Source organism: Pyrus communis, chromosome 7, assembly GCF_041283825.1.
Source record: "Pyrus communis isolate YQ-2024b chromosome 7, ASM4128382v1, whole genome shotgun sequence".
NCBI classification, from domain to species: domain Eukaryota; kingdom Viridiplantae; phylum Streptophyta; class Magnoliopsida; order Rosales; family Rosaceae; genus Pyrus; species Pyrus communis.
This window is the reverse complement of record NC_142571.1, coordinates 10022890-10042306: the sequence shown is the minus strand read 5'-3', so window position 1 is coordinate 10042306 and position 19417 is coordinate 10022890. Positions and strand designations below refer to the sequence as shown.

At 37.0% G+C, this 19417-nt stretch overlaps 1 pseudogene; it reads left to right on the top strand.

Moving 5' to 3' along the window:
- The first annotated feature begins 279 nt into the window (after positions 1 to 279).
- LOC137734261 (putative adenylate kinase 7, mitochondrial) lies at positions 280 to 1414 on the top strand (annotated as a pseudogene).
- The last annotated feature ends 18003 nt before the right edge of the window (positions 1415 to 19417 follow it).

Below are 19417 nucleotides of genomic sequence, written 5' to 3'. Positions count from 1 at the left end.
GTGCTAGCTACATGTGAATCTGATGGTGAGGAGTCATTGGAAAATTTCAAATAGAGGGTTAATTTATCAAAAACATAGTTTAGGAGGTCATTTTCAACTGAAGTAATAGTTTAGGAAGTTAAACGGCAGTTTACCCTTTATTCAAATATTGTAGAATTCTAGTTACTGAGTTAATCCTCTCTTCGAAATTTTGATACTGCATGCTATACTTACACTAACCCTATGAGCTTTGGCATTGCTTTCTATTTTGCATGAAGAGGAGGAACGGAGGAAGACGAGTCGGAATCGGATGCTTGACTCGGAAGGGTGCGTCCCGGGAAGAGGTGTGCAGTGGGTGCTGATCGGAGACAGGGGCGCGAAGAAGCACTAGTACGCCGAGAGGCTCTCGACGCTTCTGCAAGTTCCGCACATTTCTATGGATCCCTCGTCCGCCAGGAGCTCAACTCTCGCTCTTCTCTTTACAAGCAGGTTAATTTCTTGGTTTTTAATTTCAATTGAATTTATTTTGCAAGAATTAGGATTTTTCTGGAGTAAAAATATTATATTTTCCCCTTTTTTTGGGAAGAAAATTGAATGCTTTATCTTTTTTTTTTGGTAATTTTAGATTGCAAATGCAGGGAAGCTTGTTCCGGACGAAGTGATATTTGCGTTGTTGTCGAAGAGGTTGGAAGAAGGATACTATTGCGGCGAAAACGGATTCATTCTCGATGGGATTCCTCGAACAAGAACTCAAGAAACAACAACACAAGCTGTGAGTTGACTTCTATGACAAAATCAGAACTTTACTTCATGGTTTGTGATTAGAATTTTGGGAAATATGCAATGCGCGCAAATAGAACCGGTTGTAAATTTTTAATTAAATTGAACCCCAAGGGAACCTAAACCATCATATTTTCGGAGAATTTCTGTAATTTATGTGGGAAATTGGATTTTGTTTTGTTTTGATGGAGATTTGATGCTAAATGTTTTTATTTGTTTTGCTTGTTACAGGAGATTGTTGACCAAATTGCTGATATTGATTTAGTGGTGAATTTTAAATGCACAAATGAGTTAGGAACCGCAAACTTCTCTGCTTGCCGAGAATATCTTAGCATGGCAGCTCCGTTCGAAATCTGAATCTGCAGACTAAGGAAGAACTTCTGAAATCTTCCCCTGCTGGTGATTTCGACAAACGTAGGAAATCATCGAAAAATGGTTTGTAATCCGTTTCTCTCTTATCTCAGACCATGTCGCTGGAAGATTACTACAGAAAACAGCACGAACTCATCGATTTTCAGGTCCAATCCGCACCCGGAGAAACCTGGCAGGGGCTGTTGGCTGCTTTACATCTTCAGCATATAAATGCTGTCAATTCTTCCCTGAAGCTCACTGCCTGATTACGCTTCATCTGCGTCTTTTTTTCTTGGTATGCATTCCGGGAGTATACGTATATATATATAAGATGTGAGAATTACAGAGTTCGGTTGGAGTCCAAGTGTTATTTTGTCGCGTGGCGTGCAGCATGAGAGAGCTAGAGAGTTTGTAACGTAGTGAATGAGAGATGAAAAACTGGCCTGTGAAGACCGTGACATGGTATAAATGAAAGCATTTCTCTACTCGCAACTGGTTTTGTTGTGTTATTATTCGACATGTATTTCTATTTATTACAGCTACTCGCTGTTCATCCAAACCTCCCGAAGGAGTTCGTACCTGACAGAAGTTTGACTGCCATTTCTCTTGGATATCCCTAATCCCCAATTTCAGAGTCCAAATTGACAATCCCTAATTTCGAAATCACAACCCCTAATTTTAATACAAATATCAGAATCCCTAATCCGAATTCAAATTCAAAACCAAAGTCGACAAATGATTCAGGAATGCGCAGTTTCTTACCTTGAGGCTTGTGCAGTGTAGAGTGAACTAGGAAAGAAAGAAACTCGCGAAACTGCTGTAGGAAAAGATGAACGTAAAATATTCCGTGCACTAAAAGATCATGTGGAAACTAAGGTAAAGAGTTGGGAGGGTGAGATTCTGTCTGTTAGGATGCCAAGTAGCATCACTTGGTTAGCCTAGGTATCTCAATTGTTGAGTTGGATATCTTTAGCTTGCAACCAGAGCTATATAAGCTAAAGATATGTACGGATGCAATGGTTGCCAATGCTTTTGGAGATAAAGTGAATCAGTTCGGAACGACGCCTTTGTCAATCTAATTGCAAGAACGACATGCCCCAAGATTTCATTTTCAAAGTTCATGTTTCTGATGATGGGTTCGTGGTAATTGATTCACCTGCAGTGCAGGTGTTTGATGAAAGGTCGCACTCAACAAATGATTCTAATCTTCAATTAGGCGATCATATGCCAATTTCTGACACCGGGGGTACACTTATTTGTGGGTTCTTTACTTCGAATGTTCAGACCAAAAATGCTCCGAGTTCTAGATGTCTTGTTTGTAATGAAAAATGGTACTATTGTGAATTTGAAGCTTGGCTTCCATGAGTTGATTCGTGACATAGGAGGGACATCTAGTCCAGGCCTCTTTAACTTGAAGTCTATTGGGGACAATGTTTTGGAGACAGAGCCATCTACTGAGGACGATTTTTTGGAGGCAGCAAAGACCTTTGGGTTGGATGATGAGACGACTTTTCTTGCTTTCAACCTGTTTGATAAAATGTGTTACTCAAGTTGGATCTACTACCATATCAATCAAAAGAATACTAGTGGAATTTTCAAAGTCAAAATGTGTGTGTGTTACTTGATGATAGCAAGTGGCTCGTGGAATATTACTATGGTCTATGATAATTTTGAATTTCAGGATGCGGAAGCTATTCTTTCTATTCAATTGCTGGGGGAAAACCACGACGATCCCCATATTTGGCACTTCAATTTAAAATGGTCGATATATCGTTCAAAGTGGACACTAGGCTGCTATTGAGTGTAGAAATTTGGTGGAAGGAGTTAATTTGAAGCTTAAAGATCCCACCAAAGTTTTGTCATCTTCTCTGGAGAGTTGCACATTATATCCTTCATACGAGAGTTGCATTTTTTTTGCGGAGAATGGTTGACTCGCCCAAGTCTTTCAGATGCCATCTATGGGCAGAAAGTAGTTATCATGCACCTTGAGAATGTCCAGTAACCCAAGAGGTTTGGAGGCAACTTGGTTTCCCGGATGCGGCTAATTTATGTGATTGGGTGATGCAAGTTTGGAATGTTCTAAACTATGTACAGCAGTGTTTGTTTGCTATTGGTGCATGGACATTGTGGAAGGTTCGCAATTCTTTGTGCTTTCGAGATGTGAATACGAAGGTAGTGGAAATTATTTGTTTGGTGAAAAACTATGAGGAAAGCATTCATTAGGCTCTTGATCAACCTCATATGAGGTCTTCTTCTCTAGCTCCTATATTGCAATGGACGTCCTCTCCGGAGATAGGTGGTTACAAACTTAATGTGGATGGTGCTCTTGATATCTACAGTGGCTATCATGGTGTGGGTGCAGTGATGAGGGACGGTTATAGGAATTTGGTGGGTTCGTTTGCGATGAATGCGCCAAGTCTGATTTATGTTTTGGCAATGGAGTTGTACACAATGAAAATGGGCCTTTGTGTATGCGGTGGATGTTGGTTGGTTGCTATTAACATTAGAGTCGGACTCACTAGTAAAAAAAAACCCTTGCGCGACGATGACGAAACGCACATCATCGCACAAAGTCACTTTGCGCAATGAAACTCTAAACTTCATCGCGCAAGCTTTTGCGTGATGAAACTTTGCGCGACGAAAAACACATCGTCACGCAATGTGACTTTGGGCGACGAAATTTTGCGCGACAAAATTCTAAGCTTTGTTGTGCAAAGTCTTGCGAGACGAAATATTTTTCATCACACAAAGTTACTAAAGTAAAAAAATTATTTTTTTAAATCTTTGTGCGATGTAATTCAAATATTTTGTCGCCTAAACCAATTTATTTTCGTTTTTTATTTTCTACGTATAATACTTAAGAAATTGAACGGTATATATATTTATTAAGTAGCTTTAAATTTATTATTCTAGTTCGGATCAGGTTTTTGTTAGAAAAATATATTATTGTAGTTTGGATTGAATTTTTGTTAGAAAAATATATTTTAAATTGACGATTGAATTAGTTCATTGTATTCATATAGAGTCAAGGAGTGTAGTTGTAAAAAATCATCAATATCGGAGTTGAAATAACATTAAAATCGTGACTTTTCGTTTATGACTGTCAAAAAGTTTTGTCCCATTACTTGATCTCTGAATGTTTGTTTTTTGTGATTTTTGCCGTATATGATTTCAAAGTATATACAAATAAGTTTGATGGTTAGATCATTGAAATGAGTTTTGTAGAATGCATATCCCATCAAAACAATAGATTCACTAATACTTAAGAGTTTTATTTATATTTTCATTAAGTATAACATACGATTTCGTGGTATCCACTAGTGTAAATATTTTAAATTGAAGATCGAATTTAGTCATTGTATTCATATAGGGTCAACGAGTGTGGATGTAAAAAATAATCAAAATCAGAGTTAAATAACCATTAAATCGTGATTTTTCGTTTATATCCGTTGAAAAGTTTTGTTCCTTTACTTGATCTCTGAATGTTTGTTTTTCTGTGATTTTTGGTGTATATAATCTCGAAGTATATACAAACATGTTTGACGGTTGGATCATTGAAACTAGTTTCGTAGAATGCATGTCCCATCAAAACAATAGATTCACTAACACTAAAACAGTTCATTTATATTTTCATTAAGTATAACATACGATTTTGTGGTATCCACTAGTGTAAATATTTTAAATTGAAGATTGAATTTAGTAATTGTATTCATAGAGGATCAAGACGTGTAGCTGTAAAAAATCATCAAAATCAGAGTTAAAATAATCGTTAAATTGTGATATTTCGTTTATAACCGTCAAAAAGTTTTGTCGCGTTACTTGATCTCTGAATTTTTTTTTTTTTGTGATTTTTGGCATATACGATCTCGAAGTATATACAAACAAGTTTAACGGTTGGATCGTTGAATGGTATATATATATATATATATATATATATATATTAAGTAGCTTTAAATTTTTTATTTTGTACGTATAACACTTAAGAAATTGAATGGTATATATATTTATTATGTAGCTTTAAATTTATTATTGTAGTATGGATCGGGTTTTTATTAGAAAAATATATTATTGTGGGTTTTATGTAAAAAAAAAAATTGAATTTGAAGGGAGTAAAGTTACATTTTCAGTAAATTTTATTATTTTCTTTTTTATTATTTATAAAAATTATTTTTATAAATTTTGTGCGACGAACCAATAATTCGTCCCGCAAAATCCTTAAATTTGGACGGGAGCTAAAAATGGGACATGGGAATTTTTTTTAAGACTTTGAGCGGCTAATTTTTCGTCACGCAAAACTTTGCGCAACCAAACTCTAAAAATTTGGGCAGCCACCAAAAATGGGACGCGGGAATTTTTTTTGAAATTTTTTTACACATGGTCCTGCATAACTTTGCGTGACCAACACTGTCACATCCCAGACTCCAACCTCTCGGATATTGTCCGCTTTGGCATTCTGGGCCTGGACTATGTCGCAGCCACCCAGCTACCGCACGGTTTTGTTCTTGTGGACCGTAGTCCACAAAAGGCCTCTCTGAAGTTAAAGCTCTGGGCATGGATATATAAGGCCCAAAGACCACGCCCTCACGGGCGATGTGGGATACTACAATCCACCCCCCTTAGGGAGTCCGACGTCCTCGTCGGCACACCACGACCGTGAGTCTGGCTCTGATACCAAATTGTCACATCCCAGACTCCAACCTCTCGGATATTGTCCGCTTTGGCATTCTGGGCCTGGACTATGTCGCAGCCACCCAGCTACCGCACGGTTTTGTTCTTGTGGACCGTAGTCCACAAAAGGCCTCTCTGAAGTTAAAGCTCTGGGCATGGATATATAAGGCCCAAAGACCACGCCCTCACGGGCGATGTGGGATACTACAAACACTTCATTGCGCAAAACTCTAAAAATTTGGATGGGCACCAAAAATGGCCCACATGAATTAAAATTTTTTTTTTTTTAGTGGTTGCGTGAACAATTTTTCGTTGCTCAAAACTGTGCGCGACCATTTGTCACACAAAACTCTAAAAATTTTCACAAGCAAAAAAATGAGACGCTGGATTTTTTTTAAGACTTTACGCGACCAATATTTCGTCGCGCAAAGTGATACGGTTTTTAAAACCAAAATAACTCCTCAATAATTTTCTCAATGTCTTTCTCTACTCTTACCTCTCATCTCTCCTTCCCTCTCCCCAAATCCGACCCTCTCTCACACTCACTCCTCTCACTTAATCTCTCTTCTCCCTCTTCACTATCTCTCACTCTCACTCTCACTCACTCTCTCATCTCTCTCTCACTATCTCCTCTATGTCTCTCACACTTACTCCCTCCCTCTCATTCTCACTCACTCTCAATCTTGCCAAAAGGTATATTCTCCCCAAAATTTAATTTTTTTCATTAATATGTATTTTTGGAGTTAGCTTGGAGTCGAGTATAGGATGAGGAGTCGAGTTTGGGGTCGGATTTGGGGTATACCAATTTTAGGGGAGATTACACCAATTTTTTGCTATTTTTTTTGTTATCTGACCATATATATATATTTTTTTTGTAGGGAATCGTCGAGACTTTGACGGCTAAAGTTGAGGATTAGGACGCTATCAAAACATATCCGCCACTACTACCACCAAAATAGACTTGTGTTAGGATTTTATTATTGTACTTTGTTAATTTATGTGTACATTTTGAATATATTATATATATTGGATAGTTTGATCACTATTTTTCATATGTAATTTTATTTTGAATATGTCAATTTAAATTAAAGTGTTTAAAAAAATAAAAAACAAATTAAAAAAGTTAAAATTCAAAAAATCTTGCGCTACCAAATATCTTGTTGCGTAAACAATTAATATAAGAGAATAGTAAAACAAAAAGCCAAAAACCTTGCGCGACAAAATATTTCGTCGCGCAAAATATTAAATTTATTTATTTTAATTAAAAAATTAAAAATTTTAAATATTTCGTTGCGCAAAGCTTTGCGTGACGTTATCTTTGTCACGCAAAGTATCTTTGCACGACAAACTACTTCGTGGCGCAAGGATACTTTGTGAGACAAACTAATTCATCATGCAAAGTAGCTTTGCGCGACGAAGATTAATTTTCGTCATGCAAACTGTATGATGTAAAAATTAACTTAACATACAAATTAAACCCTATAGTTGACAATTGTAGTATATATGTAAGTAGAGATCGTTCTAAACCAGGGATTAACTGGGGATGCTAATCAACACAAATAAGGCTTAAAAACACTAAATTAGACTCTATAGACTCAAAACAGCAACAAACAATAAAAAAGACTCAATTCTAGACCTAACAAGTGATTTTGACAAAAATAAGACTTAACTTGACTCAAAAGACTACAAGAAAATAGATTTTGACTCAACTAACAAGACTCGATGAAAGGGGAATTGTTTTTGACGAATTTAAAACTTAAAACATAAACTTTGCATAAAACACTTTGTAAAAACAAATTTGGTGAATTAAAAAGGGTGAAAGGCTAGTTAGAGGGTCATTCTCCACACATGACATATGCATACAAACCAATTTCCAGTTATTATTCCTTTAGACTATGAATGACAACGCCCTAATTTAACCGTGAAGAGCACAAATTAACTTTCAGATTTTCCTTAACTCATTGAATTGGACAGGATACGCATCACAACCAAATTATCCTTATCAAGTTTCCTCACTATGAAAAGCATGATAGAAAGACATATCAAAGGTCATTAAGTTTTTTGAAAACCATAAGCATTGACGAGGCATTCGTAACTATGAAAAGCATGATACTCATACCAAGGATTTACTTAACACAATCATGACTAGTGACTTCCACTACTTGTGAATATAAGTTCATAATGATTAGGTGAAACTCCCTTATACTCTAACATCAAATTCATGCATGCAAATTAATTGTCGACCCTCAATCAACATACATAAACAAGTTTTGATAACTTAGATAAGCAAATCACATTCAAGACTCAAGAAACAATAATTGGATTAATCAATTCATATAAAACATATAATCATGGCTTCGAATTCACCTCCAACTATAAAGAAATTAGTTCCTCATGTTCATAATAATTGAAAACCAAATTAACATAAACATTGAACTAAAATTAAGGATAGAAAGAACCCAGAAGCACTCTACACTCCAATGGCATGCACAGCACTCCCTTGGATGGTGGCAAGCATAGCACTCTTCTTCTCCTTCCTTCCTTGCTGCGGCACTAGGGTGAATTAGGTGTTTGATGGCTGAATGTATAAATGAATGTATGAGTGAATGGATGGATGATTTCTGCGGCATAAGCATGTATATATATGCTAGGGTTTCACAGCAAAGCCTTGCAGAACAAGGATAGGGCACGGCATAAGCTGAATAAGAATAGAATTGTGCAACCAAAACCCAAGTTGAATGGGTTAAAACAACCAGAAACCAAGGGGAATTAGGATAGAAAGGTGCGGCAACATTAAAGCTTCTAGAAGAGATGTTTTAGAACATATTTCTAACTCCAAATCAACAACACATGCGGCAAGGGTGTAAGAGAAGAATTACAACTCCCAATCCACCAAGGAATGACACATATGCGGCACACAATGGATAAGGCTTCTAGAATCTGAATTATGTATTTAAATGTATGATTAATCCCTTCTAAATAACTGGAATTAAGGCACAAACTGATTTGGATAAGATAAGATAGGATAATACTAGATTTAGGAAAGGATAAGGTTGGTTAGGATAGGATATGATAAGATAAGGTTTGGATAATGTTCCATGTTTCTTGCTCTTTCCTTATCTTCTTTGTCTTGAACTTGTTTCTCCAAATTTGTAGCAAGTTCCTAGCCTCTTTTGACTTCAATTTTGTCCATCCACCTTGCTCCATATGCAAGCTATCCATTCCATGCCCAAAACTGCTCCAAATGGCACCAAAATGTACTTTCTTGTCAACTTTGCCATGTAATAGACCTACAAACACACGAAAAATCGCTTCAAACACTATAATAAATGCAAACTAACTATGTAAATGCAAGAAAACAGGCTAACTAAGTCGTATAAATATGCTCCTATCAAATTCCCCCACACTTAGCTTTTGCTAGTCCCCTTAGCAAAACAAAACAAAACAAACAAAACATAACCTAGACCTTCCAACATTTACCTCAGGGATTTCCAATGCAACATGACATGTTAAAATTCACTACTCCCACAAATTTTAGTTATCCCTACCCTCGACCATATACTTAACCGTAGTAACCACTCACTAACTCACATTTAATCAATTAAAACAACATTTTGAATATAGTAACATGCCTAAGAGAATTCCCTGAATTCCTCACTAGGTATATTTTCACACAGATTTTCTGACTACACTCCCTGCACTAGGTATATGTGAGAAAATTGATGTAAACATGTAGACTAACACTCACATATATATAATCAAATAAGGCGATTTCTGGAATTATTAACATGTATATGATCTCATGAACGGAATGCCACTACTTAGACGCGAGAACCAGGGAAACCATATGCTCATACCAATTTTAAACTCCACATAATGAAACACATAAAAATCAAGATAGAAGTCAAAGGATTGTAAAGGGGCTAAGGTATTGGCTAACAAAGAAAGGTTAGGATAAACAAAAGTTCTTAAAGCAATAGTAAGCAAAGTAATGAAATAAGCACTTAGAATTCACTTTTGAATGCAGAAATCAACTTTGAACACCAAGGGAAACTTCACACAACACTTAGGGCCATATTCAAACTTTTGGACCCTTTTTTCAACAATCAATACTTTTGAGTTCATTCTCACTTATTTTTAACTCTTTTTCTCTCTTTTTTTCTTTCTTTTTCACGTTTTTTTCTCTCTCTCTCTTTTTTTTTTTCCGTGCCCTTTTCTTTTTCTTTGGCACATAAATCATACATCTTCATAGATTTCCAATGAAAAATCCTTCCCCCACACTTGTTTTTCTGCAATTTGTAGATCAAAAGGAATTCCCTATAAGTCATGCTCCACTATACTTTAAGAACAAGGGTATGGATGGTCTTATTCTAAGCTAAGCAAGGATAATGTGGTTAACAAAAGAAATTGGCTAACTAGGGCTCAAAGGGGTTAAACCTACAATACATATGCAAAGGGTAAGGCTTTTTGGCTCTGGTTTAACTAAACAACTTCATCTTATTGTATGTTATGCAATCAATATCATGCTTTGAATGAAATGGGCATGAGTTCTAGTATTTAGAACTATAGTGATATAACGCATTCTAAGTAGCAACCAAGCAAAGAATAATGAGATCATGCAATGACTTTACAAAACAAAAACATCAAGATTAATAACTCTCCAATTAAAGTTTAGGCTCAAGTCTCTCAGAGTTGTAGCGTTAGTTTGAGTTCCTTCCCTCAAGCATGTTACAAAAACTGATTTTTTTCCTTTTTGTGATTACGTGTGAATTCATAAATGACAATTATAACTAAGCATAAACCAATGAGCATATCAAACTTCCATCCATGTTTGTAAGTTTCTTTAATAGTCATGCAATTAAAAACCAAATCCTCATCATTGTATTGGAAGGTATCCTAAGACACAAACAAACACAAAAACAAAAACGACTCTAAAAACAACTCTTTTGGGTTTTTCAAACACTCATTTTCGATTTTTTTTTCAAATTTTCAGATTTTCTGTTTAAGGCACATAAAAACACCTCAAAACACTTAAAAACAATGAGTAACAACTTTAGAAGTGATAGCTGATAAAATCCCATGAAAATCATGCAAAAACAGCTTGTTTACCCCCCCAACACTTAAACGAAACATTGTCTTCAATGTTTTAAACATAAACTCACAAACCAATAAACAATTAACACAACTAACAACCATGGCAAAGTAAAAGCAATAAAGAGTAGGGTTTAGGAACGCAAATCTGGTTGTGGAGTGTTGGAGATTTCTAGGTCTTCTTTATTTGCGTGGGTTGCCTCCCAAGAAGCGCTTGCTTTAACGTCTTCCAACCGGACGATACCTCCTTTTAAGCTTTATTGGAGCCTAGAGCTTGGAGGGGTATATCCTTCATGACATGCTCCTCAAAGTGCTCATAGTATGGCTTTAAATGATGTCCATTCACTTTGAAATCGTTTCCGGTCTTTAAACTTTGAATTTGGACTGCACCATAAGGAAGGACATTAGTAATAACAAAAGGACTAATCCATTTAGAACGTAACTTACCTGGAAACAATCGAAGGCGAGAATTGAAAAGTAACACTTTCTACCCTATAGAGAACATCTTGCTACGAATCATCTTGTCATGGAAAGCCTTTGTTTTCTCTTTGTAAAGGCAAACATTCTCATAAGCCTCATTCCTTATCTCCTCAAGCTCATTCAATTGAAACTTCCTATGAATTCCAGCGGCATCTATGTCCATATTGAAAGTTTTGACGGCCCAATGTGCTTTGTGCTCTAATTCAACGAGAAGATGACATGGTTTCCCATAGATGAGTCGAAATGGGGACATTCCAATTGGTGTTTTGTGGGCCATACAATACGCCCACAATGCATCATTGAAACGCAAGCTCCAATCTTTTTGGTTTGGCCCTACGGTCTTCTTCAAAATTTGTTTGATTTCCTGATTAGAAACTTGGCTTGCCTACTTGTTTGAGGATGATAAGGTTTTGCCACCTTATGCGTGGCGTTATACTTCTTGAGCAGTGCCTCAATGGTTCTATTGCAAAAATGGGAACCCCCATCACTTATAAGAACCCTTGGCATTCCAAATCTTGCAAATATGTTAATTTTCACAAATTTAGTAACCACTTTGGAATCATTAGTACAGGTGGCTTTTGCTTCCACCCATTTCGAAACATAATCAACCGCAAGTAAAATATAAACAAAACCATGAGATGAAGGAAAAGGACCCATAAAATCAATACCCTAAACATAAAAAATTTCGACAACAAAGATGGGGGCCTGCGGCATTTGGTCTTTTGAACCAATGTTTCCAGTTTTTTGACAACGATCACGTGTTATACAAAAAGTTCTAGCATCCTTAACGAAAGTAGGCCAATAAAAACCACATTCAAGTACTTTATGTGCAGTCCTTTGAGTGCTAAAGTGACCTCCATATGCATAAGTGTGACAAAAAGTTAAAATCGAATGAAATTCAGAATCATGCACACACCTATGAATGACTTAATCAACGCAATATTTCCACAAATAAGGATCATCCCACACATAAAAACGAGCCTCTTTCTTAAGTTTATCACGTTAGTGCTTATTTAGAGTGCTTGGAACTTGTTTAGACACCAAATAATTCACTAAATCGGCATACCATGGCACACTTACCTTGATGGACAGTAACTGCTCATCTAGGAATGTCTCTGGGATAGGCACGACATCCTTTTCATGCACCATACGGCTCAAGTGGTCAGCTACCATGTTTTCACTTCTTTTCTTGTCTCGGATTTCGATATCGAACTCTTGGAGAAGAAGCATCCAACACATAAGCCTTGATTTGGCCTCCTTCTTCGTAAGTAAGTACTTCAATGCTGCATGATCAGAGTAGATTATAACATTAATACCAAGTAAATAAGAACGAAACTTATCTAAAGCAAAAACAACAGCAAGAAGTTCTTTTTCCATTGTGGAGTAGTTCAATTGAGCATCATTTAAGGTCCGGGATGCATAATATATGACGTGTGGCTGCTTGTTCTTCCTTTGGCCTAAAACAACACCAAATGCATAATCTTAGGCATCACACATAAGCTCAAAAGGAAGACTCAAATCTGGTAGAACTATGATAGGGGCCGAAGTGAGCATCTCCTTAAGGTGTTTGAAGGCCTTCTCACATGCTTCATCGAACTTGAAAGGTACATCCTTTTGGAGAAGTCGGCATAGGGGTTGAGAAATCTTTGAAAAATCCTTGATGAATTGCCTATAGAATCCTACATGTCCAAGAAAAGAATGAACCTCTCTTACCGAAGTAAGAGAGGGTAAGTAGCGTACAAGATCTATTTTCGATTTATCAACCTCAATACCCTTGGCCGAAACAATGTGACCTAAAACTATGCCTTGTTTTACCATGAAATGAAATTTTTCCTAATTTAAAACAAGGTTAGTGTCAATGCATCCTTTCAAGATTAAAGTGAGATTATGTAAACAATCATCAAACGAATCGCCAAAAACACTAAAAGCATCCATGAAAACTTCAATAATCTTCTCCACAAAATCTGAAAAGATACTTACCATGCATCTTTGAAAGGTGGCTGGTGCATTACATAAACTAAATGGCATTCGACAATAAGCAAAAGTACCAAATGGACAAGTAAAAGTAGTCTTTTCTTGATCATCTGGAGCTATAACAATTTGATTATATCCCGAATAACCATCAAGAAAACAATAAAAAGAATGACCGGCTAACCTTTCAAGCATTTGATCAACGAACGGCAAAGGGAAGTGATTTTTCCTTGTGGTGGCGTTGAGCTTCCTACAATCAATGCAAACTCTCCAACCTGTTTGGATACGAGTTGGCACAAGCTCATTCTCGGCATTCTTCACCACTGTAACTCCCGATTTCTTTGGAACAACTTGAACCAGCGAAACCCAATGGCTATTCGAGATAGGATAAATCACTCCATAATCGAGAAGCTTAATAATTTTCTTCTTCACAACTTCCATCGTTGGAGGGTTGAGTCGGCGTTGAGCCTTTCGAGTTGGTTTAGCCCCCTCCTATAGAAGTATACGATGCATGCAAGTTGTAGGGCTAATACCCCTAATGTCGGCCAAGGTCCATCCTATGGCTGTTTTGTGCTTTTTCAACACTCGAATCAATTTCTCTTCCTCTATTGTTGTGAGGGATGAAGAACAATGACAGGCAATGTCTCTTATTCTCCCAAATAGACATACGTCAAATGATTCGGCAATGGTTTAAGCTCAAGAATGGATGCCTGAATCACCAAAGGTAACAACTTGTTAGTAGAAACGGGAATTGGGATTGGGATTGGAGGCTTACCAAGGTGTTGTGGCAATGACTCAAGTGCAGCATCCATCTCGGCCTCTTCTAAACATGTAGGAACGGCAAGGACTTCCTCATGCATGTTGTGAGTGTGGTCTTTTCTTGCCCTTTTGTTTTTGAGTCTCATTCCTTTTGTAATGGCCGTTTCAAGAGGATCCCTCTCCAAAGAGTCAAGATAATCCTGCACCAATGAATTGAATACATTAATAGAAAAACAAGAATGATCATCTTTAGGATATAGTTTCATAAAGATTGAAATCAATAACTTCCCCATCAAATTCCATTGTTAACGTCCCTTTGAACACATCGTTTTTGGTGCGGGCTATTTTCATGAAAGGTCTCCTAAGTAGGATCGGCAATGGAGTAGAATGGGCTGAATTTTCCATGTCAAGCACTTAAAACTCTGCTGGAAATATCAAATTGTTAACTTGCACCAAAACATCTTCCAAAACTCGTTTTGGATATGCATTGGAACGATTGGCTAATTGAATAATCACACCATCGTTTTTAAGCTCTCCTAAGTTCATAGATGCATAAATTGAGTAAGGCATGACATTAATTGAAGCTCCTAAGTCTAACATAGCATGTTCAAACTTAGTATTGTCAATAACACAAGGAATTGTAAAACTACTCGGATCTTTGCATTTAGGTGGTAGTTTCCTTTGTAGCACTGCAGAAACATTCTCACTTACATGGACCACTTCCTTGTTTGAAATCCTCTTCCTTGTTATGCAAAGCTTTTTCAAGAATTTGGAATACTTAGGAACTTGCTTGATTACATCAAGGAGCGTGATATTGACTTGAACTTTCCTAAAGGTTTCCAAAATGTCTTTCTCATTCTCTTTTTTCTTTGATTGCTTAAACCTGCTAGGAAAGGGCACATTTAGTGGAATAAAGCTAGAAAAATTCAAATTTGGACTTACCTTGGTGGTTTGGGACGGTTTTGGGGCCTTAGGGGGTTGCGGCAAGGTTTGATCTTCTCTTACCATGGCCCTTGTTTCCTGCTCTTATTCTTGCAACAACTTTTCCCCCTTTTTAAGGCCTTGTTTGGATGGTTTTGGATGATTTCCAAGCTCCTTACCACTTCACAATGTAATGGCCTTAGCGGTTTCAAAGCCTCCCTTTGGATTCACAACAGTTGAACTAGGAAGTTTGCCTTGTTCTTGAAACTGCCTAAGGAACTTTGAAATCTACCCCATTTGCTTCTCCAATTCATCCACCTTTTTGGCTTGATTTTGCATTGCTTGGGTTTGATTTTGGACTCCCTGCGCCAAAGTAGTTAATAATTGAACAATTTGATCATTATCCATGGACAAACCTGTTTTTGATTGGGCAGATTGTGGTTGGTTTTGAATTGGTGCGTATGGCCTTGGAAACATCCCAGGGGGTGGTGGATAAAATCCTCCCTGTTGTTGAGTTTGTTGAGGCTCCATCCACTTCATATTTGGATGATCTCTCTACCTCGGATTATAAGTGTTGGCGTATAGATCATGCCTAGGTTGATTTTGGCCTTGATAACCCACGGCATTAGCAAATTCCCATCCTCTATTCTTAATCAATTGAGGGCATTGCTCAGAGGGGTGTCTTTGCATGGTGCACACGCCATATACACTATGTTTTTGCACTTTGGATCCATCATCAATCTGAGATACAAGCATAGTGAGGTTAGCTAATTGAGATTGAATTTCATAAATTGCACTTACCTTATTCACTTATTGTTGCTGTGGGGGTTCTCTTTGTCCAACTCCCTCATATTGTTGTGCATTCAAGGCTCGATTTGCAATTAAGATCTTAGCAGCCAACGATGTTTTGTCAACCAAAGCATCTCTTGCCGAGGCATCTAACATTTGTCTCTCAATTGGAAGGAGTCCCTTGTAGAAATATGAATTAAAAGCTCTTCCTTCATTTGATGTTAAGGGCACGATGCAACTAGAGTCTTGAAACGCTCGTAGTACGTTGGAAAAGACTCCCTTCGGCTTTGTTCAATGCCACTATTTCTCTTTCTCAAGAGAATGACTTTTGAAGTTGGGAAAAACTTCTCTAAGAATGCTCGCTTCATGTTTTCCTAAGAAGTGACGGTTCCAGGTGCCAATTCATATAGCCAATCTTTAGCCTTTTCCAAAAGAGAGAATGGAAAGGCTTTCATCTTCAAAATGTTCCTATCGACATTGTTGGGTGTCATGCTTGAACATACCACTTCAAACTCCTTAAGATGCTTGTTTGTATCTTCCATGGACAGCCCATGGTATTTGGGAATATGATGCAGCAAACTTGACTTCAATTCAAACTCATCGGTCTTGCCTTGAGTCGTCCTAGGATATTGAATGCATAAAGGCACGACATTGTCCAACCCCGAGGCGGAAAGTTCCTTGATTGTTCGATTATCCGTAGCCATGGCTTGTTCTTCTTCTTCCACTTCTTCTTCTTCAGATTCGTCCTCAGAACTAGATGGACTAGGTTCTGGATGCCTCATCTTTCTTCTCAATGTTCGTTCAAAGTCATCGTCAAACTCCAATATGTGCTCACGAACCAGTTGAGAACTACGAGTCATAAACTAGTAACTATAACAAAGCAAACAAACAAGATAAAATCATAAAACAAAATACAAACACACGGACAGAAAAGAAAAGACACACAACAATAACTAGGGGAAGATTAGCAATTTTGCTAATCCTCGGCAACGGCGCCAAAATTTGATGTGAAAATTAACTTGACATACAAATTAAACCCTATTGTTGACAATTGTAGGATATATGTAAGTAGGGATCGTTCTAGACCGGGGATTAACTAGGAATGCTAATCAACACAAATAAGGCTTAAAAACACTCAATTAGACTCTATAGACTCAAAACTGACTTAAAACATTCAAAACAGCAACAAGCAATCAAAAAGACTCAATTCTAGACCTAACAAGTGATTTTGACAAAAATAAGACTTAACTTGATTCAAAAGACTAAAAGAAAATAGATTTTGACTCAACTAACAAGACTCAATGAAAGGGGAACTGTTTTTGATGAATTTAAAACTTAAAACAAAAACTTTGCATAAAACACTTTGTAAAAATGAATTTGGTGAATTAAAAAGGGTGAAAGGCTAGTTAGAGGGTCGTTCTCCACACATGACATATGCATACAAACCAATTTCCAGTTATTATTCCTTTAGACTATGAATGACAACGCTCCAAATTAACCGTGAAGAGCACAAATTAACTTTCAGATTTTCCTTAACTCATTGAATTGGACGGGATACGCATCACAACCAAATTATCCTTATCAAGTTTCCTAACAATGAAAAGCATGATAGAAAGACATATCAAAGGTCATTAAGTTCTTTGAAAACCATAAGCATTGAAGAGGCATTCGTAACTATGAAAAGCATGATACTCATACCAAGGATTTACTTAACACAATCATGACTAGTGACTTCCACTACTTGTGAATATAAGTTCATAACGATTAGGTGAAACTCCTTTATACTCTAACTTCAAATTCATGCATGCAAATTAAGTGTCGACCTTCAATCAACATACACAAACAAGTTTTGATAACTCAGATAAGCAAATCACATTCAAGACTCAAGAAACAATAACTGGATGTAATCAATTCATATAAAACATATAATTATGGCTTCAAATTCACCTCCAACTATAAAGAAATTAGTTCCTAATGTTCATCATAATTGAAAACCAAATTAACATAAACATTGAACTAAAACTAAGGATAGAAAGAACCCAAAAGCACTCCACACTCCAATGGCATGCACAACACTCCCTTGGATGGTGGCATGCACAGCACTCCCTTGGATGGAGGCAAGCACGACACTCTTCTTCTCCTTCCTTCCTTGTTGCAGCATTAGGGTGAATTAGGTGTTTGATGGCTGAATGAATGGATGAATGATTTCTGCGACATAAGCATGTATATATATGCTAGGGTTTCACGGCAAAGCCTTGCAAAACAAGGATAGGGCATGACATAAGCTAAATAAGAATAGAATTGTGAAACCAAACCTAAGTGGAATGGGTTAAAATAACCAGAAACCAAGGGGAATTAGGATAGAAAGGTGCGGCAACATTAAAGCTTCTAGAAGGGATGTTTTAGAACATATTTTTGACTCCAAATCAACAACACATGCAGCAAGGGTGTAGGAGAAGAATTACAACTCCCAATCCACCAAGGAATGGCATATATGCGGCACACAATGGATAAGGCTTCTAGAATCTGAATTATGTATTTAAATGTATGATTAATCCTTTCTAAATAGCTGGAATTAAGGCACAAACTGATTTGGATAAGATAAGAAAGGATAATACCAGATTTAGGAAAGGATAAGGTTGGTTAGGATAGGATAAGATAAGATAAGATAAGGTTTGAATGATGTTCCATGTTTCTTTCTCTTTCCTTATCTTCTTTGTCTTGAGCTTGTTTCTCCAGATTTGTAGCAAGTTTCTAGCCTCTTTTGACTTCAATTTCGTCCATCCACCTTGCTCCATATGCAAGCTATCTATTCCATGCCCAAAACTGCTCCAAATGGCACCAAAATGTACTTTCTTGCCAACTTTGCCATTAGGACCTACAAACATATGAAAATAGCTTAAAATACTATAATAAATGAAAACTAACCACATAAATGCAAGAAAACAAGCTAACTAAGTCGCATAAATATGCTCCTATCACCGTATCGTTACGAGCTTTGTGAGACAAACCATGCTTGACCAAAATTTCATGGCGCAAGGTTTTGCGCGACAAAATTGTACTTTGCGCAACGAACTTATTTCGTCGCGCAAAGTGTTTTTTGTAGTAGTGACTCCTCCAATGTTGTTCAGACGGTTACGGGGGAAGTTGTTATTTTACAGCGGAGGAAGCTTTTGCGGATGTTATTCGTTGTCTCCTTCGTTCTCACCAGTTGGCTGTTAACTTTGTTCCACGTCAAGCAAAATGTGGTGGCACATCGGGTGGCTCACTATAGTCTTAACCATCAAGGTGTATCATTTTCAGACGATGTCGGTCCCTATGGTTATTGAGTTGTTTGTTTAATGGTAATAATGTAACGTGATATGTTTTTTTTGTTTCTAGCATGGGTGGCTCTTTTTCCTCCCTCGGGGTTTTTCCCATGTGGCTTACCTAGGATGAAGTTTTTTCATGGCCACGTTATTTTCGGTTTCTTTTGGTCTGTTATCAATGAAATCCTTTATTACCTTAAAAAAAAGTGTGACATTCTTCCTCCCTCTAATTCTTCTTTGTCTCAAATCCAATCATCTTGTTAGATCTACGCTTTTCCTACTTTGGAAAGCGAACAAATCAAGAATATTTAACAAGATGG